Below are 6,889 nucleotides of genomic sequence, written 5' to 3' on the forward strand. Positions count from 1 at the left end.
TTTACTTCTGTGTATAAATATTGATGCTCACCCCTAATAAAGGGGCCACACTTAATCTAAAGCTTTTAGAGCTAAGGATAGTGTGAGCCCGTTGATCAACGCATTGGTGTCTGGTCTCTGACAGAATTGTGTGCCCCATACCAACTCCGCACGAACTCGGGTGCTGGAGAGGTGAGTGAGGACTTGCTTTATTTACCTAACAATTTGGGGGCTCGTCCGGGATTCCTTCTGGTGCGGTACCTCTGTCCAGTGGTCAGACCACTCATATATGAATTGGCAAGGCGCCACAGGAGATTTCTCCCAGCCAATTCAATATTGAGGGGTCGTGTATTGGACAGCAGGGTAAACGCCAGTTGGAGGGCTCCTGTCAGACACCATGGGTCAAGGGACTAGCGTGCCTCTTGAGAGTCCGTTGGGGATTGTAAATAAGTTATGGAACGAAGGGAAACTCCCAGTACAGACAGGAATGTCTAGGAAGAAGTTGTACACACTATGTGTAAGGAATTGGACTGGGTATACCACGGTATTGGCCGACCCGGAGATGAGGTGGCCTTCGTATGGCTCTTTCGAACAGGCTGCCTTAAGAGGAGTAAAGAGCCAGATCGAAAAAGACCATCCGGGACAGTTATGTTACTGGTTTTGTTGGGACACAGCAGCAGAGCTGTGGAAATCTTTAAAAATTATGGCAGTCAGGTACTCTCCCGAGAGTGAACCCCCTCCAGGTTATTTCGATGAAGGGTGTAGACCACGGCGTGTTTTGACTCGTCAGCTGGTCCCCTCTGCACCTGCCCCTATTCCTCCGCAGGGGGACTCTCTCCATGTAGCAGAGGGGAATCTGCAGGATCCCAGATTGGAATTTCTGCAGAAGGATGAGGAGGAAATGAAGGGGCAAACCTCGGGAGGAGTAGTTACTAGGCTAATGTCCAAGCAGATACAGCAGGGTGCATGCCCCCCCCCTGAGGATAGCCCAGAGGATGTCCCCGTCAAATCTCTTGCGAGTAATAAAAGTATAGTTAGAGAGATGCCTTTACAGGTGCACGATCAACCTTATATGGGCAATGATGGACGGTTACAACATGCTAATATTGTGGAATATAAAGGATGGCTAGAATGGGATTTGAAAGAGTGGGGACGGTTGTCGGGGTCTTTTGGGGAAAATCCCCGAAAGATCATAGAACTTCTAGAAAGATTGTTTTTAAGTTATAATCCTACTTATACGGATGTGGATCAGTTGTTAAGTAGAGTTTTGACCGGAGAGGAACGTAGTAGATTGTGGATGGCAGAAAGGACATGGGGAGATAGCAATACAGTTAATCTTACTTGGATGGATAGGCGGGATCTGGCCGCTGGCTGGAATCCCCTAGACTGGACTCAGCCAAGGCTGACTCAGCTGCGAACAGATCGAGAGCGATTGTTAGAGAGACTCAAGGAAATGGCTCGCCGCTCGCCTAATCAGGCTAAGTTCATGCAGATTCGGCAGGAATCTGATGAGCCACCCAGAAAGTTCTGGTCGAGGCTATTGGAGGGGGCCCGAATGTTCACTCAGATGGATCCCGAGAGAGAAGCAGACCACCCTACTCTTATTTCGTTTTTTGTGAATCAGTCGGTGCCCCCTGTAAGGGATTACTTCTTAAAGTTTCGCCCTGGTTGGGGAGGTGAGTCAGTCACTTCAGTGTTGGACGTAGCTGATTTTACCTGGGAGAAAGAAAGGGAAAGTAGTAAAAAGAAAGAGAAAAAGGAAGAATATAAGCTGATGGCTTTAGCTTTTCACGGCGGTGTTCGAGGCAAAGGCCGTGGCCATGGCAGGGGATTCCAGGGTACTCGGGGAAGAGGGTCCTGGCGACCCCAGCCATGAGGAAATTGTTTTCAGTGCGGACAGCCCGGTCACTTTAAACGTGAATGCCCCTGGGGACGCCCAGAGGGTCTGGTTGCATCCGCAGATGCTTACACAAGTGAGGAATACACCCCTGCACCACCAGCTCAGCCCATTCCCCAGGCCTGGATCAACTACGGGAAACAGCAGCAGCCGCAGCAAACTCAGCCTCCTCAATGACGGTACCCCGGGGGCGAAGGCAAACAATGTGATGGTCTTATTTCCTTAATGTCTTTAGCCGGCTCCTTTCTCACTTTCTCCCCTCCCAGCAAAGAGCCTCGTTTAACCCTTTCAGTCCAGGGACTGCCTGTCTCTTTCCTCATTGATACTGGGGCTACTTTCTCTCTTTTAAATCATGCCCCCTCTCCCTGGCTATCCTCTGAGGTTAAAACTGCGACTGGGGTGGAGGGCAACCCACAGTCTCTGGGACTCACTTTGCCTTTGAATGTTATTTATGCTGATAAATGTTTTCCTCACCGTTTTCTTTTTTCCCCAGCTTGTCCGATCCCTTTGATGGGCCGGGATTTACTCTGTAAGCTTGAGGCTACTTTAACCTGCACTCCTGAAGGGGTAGGATTATTGATGACAGTGTTAGGAGATTCGGCCCCTACTCAGGGTAATTGGGAAACACCCCCCTCTCTTTCCCCTGACCTCACTGACTTGCCTTCAACCCTCTGGGGAATTTCTGACACTGATGTTGGCCTGCTCCTTTCGGCAGAGCCCGTAAGGATTCAGGTGAAGCCTTCCTTAACCCCCCCGTCAGTCCCTCAATACCCCCTGTCGCTGGAAGCCCGGCAGGGCATCCGCCCCATTATCGAGGGATTCATTGCACAAAAGCTAGTCCGCCCTCAGCGCACTCCCTGTAACACCCCTATACTGCCTGTCAAAAAGCCTCCTAAAAAGGACGGAGACCCTGTTCGTTGGCGCTTTGTACAGGATCTACGAGTTGTTAATCAATATGTGGTCCCTCTTCATGCAGTAGTTCCTGACCCAGCTACTATCATCAGCCAAATCCCCTGGGATGCTGAGTGGTTCACTGTTATTGACTTAAAATCAGCTTTTTTCAGCATTCCTGTGCACCCAGACTCTCAGTATCTCTTTGGTTTCACCTGGGAGGGACAAAGTTATGTCTGGCAACGACTTCCTCAAGGCTACAGAGACAGCCCCACGATTTTCAGCCAGTGCCTCCGCCACGACTTGGAAGGTTTCACCAGTCCGCAGGGATCCACATTGGTCCTATACGTAGATGACATCCTATTAGGTAATCGCGAAGAAGCTGCCCTCCGCATCGATGGTAAGGCACTTTTATTATACCTACACACCAGAGGCCACAAGGTAGACCCTAAAAAGATTCAGTGGGTCTCACAGAAGGTCCGATATCTGGGCTTCCTGTTAACCCCAGAGGGAAGACAGACGGACCCAGCCCGCATAAAGACTATTCAAAACTGCCCTCTACCGAACACCAAGAAACAACTTCGAGGTTTCTTAGGATTAATTGGCTTCTGTCGCCCCTGGTTGCCGTCCTGCGGGGAGTTAAGCAAACCGCTCCACCGACTCACTGCTAACCTTGCTCCTGACCCTTTGCAGTGGTCCCCGGACACTATTCAAGCCTTTCAGTTACTCAAGGACAGTGTGGCCTCCTCCATGTCTCTCCGCCCCCCCAATTACAGCAAACCCTTTCACCTTTTTGTCCACGAGAGGGGCGGAATTGCTAGTGGTGTCCTTACCCAGCTGAGCGGGCCCCACCATTTCCCGCTTGCTTTTTACTCTCAGCAAATCGACCCTGTCGCTCAGGGAACCCCATCCTGCACCCGGACTCTGGCAGCAGCTGCCCTGCTGATCACAAAGGCAAAGAGCCTAACCCTGGGTCATTTTACCACGGTTTGGACCTCTCATGCCTTGTCAGCCCTTCTGCGTAGGGGCACAACCCAAGTCTTTTCGGCCCATCGTCAGCAACAGCTAGAGGCCGAACTCTTAGAAGACACTAACCTAATTTTTGAAAGGTGTGGACCCCTTAATCCAGCTACCTTGCTTCCTGACCTGCCAGTCCTCCAGGATCAGCACGACTGTGTGGAAGTAGTTTACAGCATCTTACAGATAAGAGACAACCTGTTTGACGTGCCACTGGACAATCCCGATTGCATCCTCTTCTCGGACGGAAGCTCCTTCTATGTTGATGGCAAGCGTTTCACTGGTTATGCTGTCACCTCTGAATGGGACATTCAAGAGGCCGCCTCACTGCCAGGCAACTGGGGAGCCCAAGCCGCTGAACTCTATGCCCTGGCCCGAGCTTGCCAGTTGGCCGCTGGTAAGACCGTTACCATTTTTACTGATAGCAAATATGCTTTTGGAGTTGTGCATTGTCATATCCACCTCTGGAAGTTTCGAGGTTTCCAGACAGCTGCCGGTAAACCCATTCAGCACCTCCCCCTCATCCACAAGCTTTTGGACGCCCTCCAAAAACCCTCTGTCCTGGCTGTAGTTCACTGCCGGGCCCATACTAAAGATAGTAGCCCCGTTACCCGTGGGAATGCCCTGGCTGACGCCTCCGCCAAGAAGGCTGCCACCTTACCTTTAGCCATGCCCACCTTGGCTATTGCAGCCTCCTCCTTTACTCCACCGCACCCCGTACCAGTACCTGCTGCTGAACTACAATCGTGGGAGAGCCTCGGGGCCACTCTGGTCAAAGGGACCTGGCTTATGCCAGATGGCCGAGCCTGCCTCCCTCGCTCCACATACCCCGTGGCAGTTCGCTGGCACCATGATAAAGGGGGTCACTACGGCACGCACGCCCTCGTGGACACCATCGCTCGCTTTTGGTATGCTCCAGGCATTCAACCCTATTGCCTATCAATAGTGAAAGCATGCAGCACATGTCAGCGTAATGGACCTGCTCCGCCTCTTAACAAAATTAAGGGTGGAAGACCTCCGCCTGCTGCTCCATTTCAACATCTTCAAATTGACTTTGCAGATATGCCAAAGGCTTTTGGGAAAAAGCACCTCCTTGTTTTGGTTTGCCCTCTGACTTCCTGGGTCGAAGCTTTTCCTACTGCTAATTGTACTGCTGCCACAGTGGCGAAGATTCTCCTTAGAGACATTGTACCCCGTTTTGGCATCCCTCTTGTGCTCGACTCAGATCGCGGACCTCACTTTACTGGTCATGTCCTTGGCCGTTTAGAACAAGGACTGGGCATTTCACACTCCTTTCATACACCCTACCACCCCCAGTCTAGCGGGAAAGTTGAGCGTATGAATAGGGAACTTAAGTTTACATTGGCTAAATACTGTCAGGAAACAGGATTAAAGTGGCCTCAGGTACTTCCCTTGGTCCTGTTTCACCTTCGTACTCGCCCAACCCGCGCATTGGGATTATCCCCCTTTGAACTGCTCTATGGACACCCCCCTTTCAAAGGCGGGGCGCTACCACGTGCTGATGTTTCACTATTGGGAGGGGATCATATGACCGCGTGTCAGTTTCTCTCCCTACAGGTTCGCCTCCGTACCCTTTGGAAAGCCTCGCAGTTTTCCCAGACCGTGCCGCTGGAGGAACAGATCCACCCGTTCCAACCAGGGGACTTCGTCTGGGCCAAAAAGTTCGTTCGTGACGACACCCTCCAGCCAAGGTTTACTGGACCCCACCAGGTTCTTTTGACAACCCAGACTGCAGTGTTCCTGGAAGGACGCAAATCTTGGATCCACCACTCCCACATCAAGCCAGCCGTAGTGGACCACAGTGACGGACCAGCAGCTCCTGTCACCACTGAGGACACTGCCTTCGACCAGTGGACCAGCTTACCTCTCTCAGACATTAGACTTAAATTGACTCGAAAAAAATGAGAGGACCCTTTATTCTGACAACTGTATGTTTTTTTTTATGCTTTTTTAGTTTATTTTCTGCTTATGAAGATAATGCTTTTATTAGATATTCCCACAAGGTTAAAACTCGTATTTTAGGAAATAGAAGTAATTGCTGGGTATGTACTCAATTTCCAGTAAATGCAGCACAGGGACTCCCCTTCACACCCATTCCCCTAACCACTGCTAATATGACTTGGATGCCACCGACTAGAATAAAAGATCCAGTCCAACCCAATCTTACATGGGACAAAACAGGAGTGCCAATTAACAAATATCTCAGGGTAACCAATCAAACAGGATCACTGTGTTTTGTTAAAGGAAAAGGGTCAACTTTTGTGGGAACAAGTAAATGCAACATATATTTTAATGGCACCGCCTTTAGTAAAAATCTTGGCTTCAAGCCTTGCGCATCCCACTTATCCCATATGTGGATCCCTCACCCCGATCCAACCTTTTCAACTTTTTCATGGAGGGGCAGGTTTTCAGAGTCAGTTTTTAAAAAGCCCTGCTCAGATCTCAAGGGTGTCCAACTAATTGTTAAAGGATACACAATTGCCTTCTACAACTGCTCAAGCAGTACTACACTGCCCTTTGAGAACAACACTACCAAATTGTGCCTCTGCAGTTCACACAACGACCCCTCTGCGTTACCAGGGGAACAGTGGTACAACGGGTGGTGGGTTACCTCCTACTTTGAGAAATGGAATACCCAAAACGCATTATATGGAACATACTGGGTGTGCGGGCCCAAAGCTTATTATTTTCTCTCCCCTGATTGGGCAGGGTCATGTTATTTGGCATGGCTAGCACCGCCTTCTCGCATCTCCCTCACTCCCCCTCATTTTCCCCACGTTCGTAACATCCGTGAAACTGACAGAGATATTAATCTCCGTGATGGTTTGTCCTGGCAGTGGTGGGCTGGTCACACTAGCTTGAAGGGTGCTATCATCCGCCTACAGGGACTATTAGAATCTTTGACCAATGAAACTGCAACCCTATTTGAAAATCAGGCCGGGGAAATGTCCCAGCTGCGCCAGTTAGCTTTGCAAAACAGAATGGCTTTAGACATAATGTTAGCAGCCCAGGGAGGAACTTGCGCCCTCATAAATGAAGAATGCTGTGTTTTTGTAAATGACACCTACTCTGACACTTTTCAAC

This window comes from Gopherus flavomarginatus, chromosome 1, assembly GCF_025201925.1.
Source record: "Gopherus flavomarginatus isolate rGopFla2 chromosome 1, rGopFla2.mat.asm, whole genome shotgun sequence".
NCBI classification, from domain to species: Eukaryota; Metazoa; Chordata; order Testudines; family Testudinidae; genus Gopherus; species Gopherus flavomarginatus.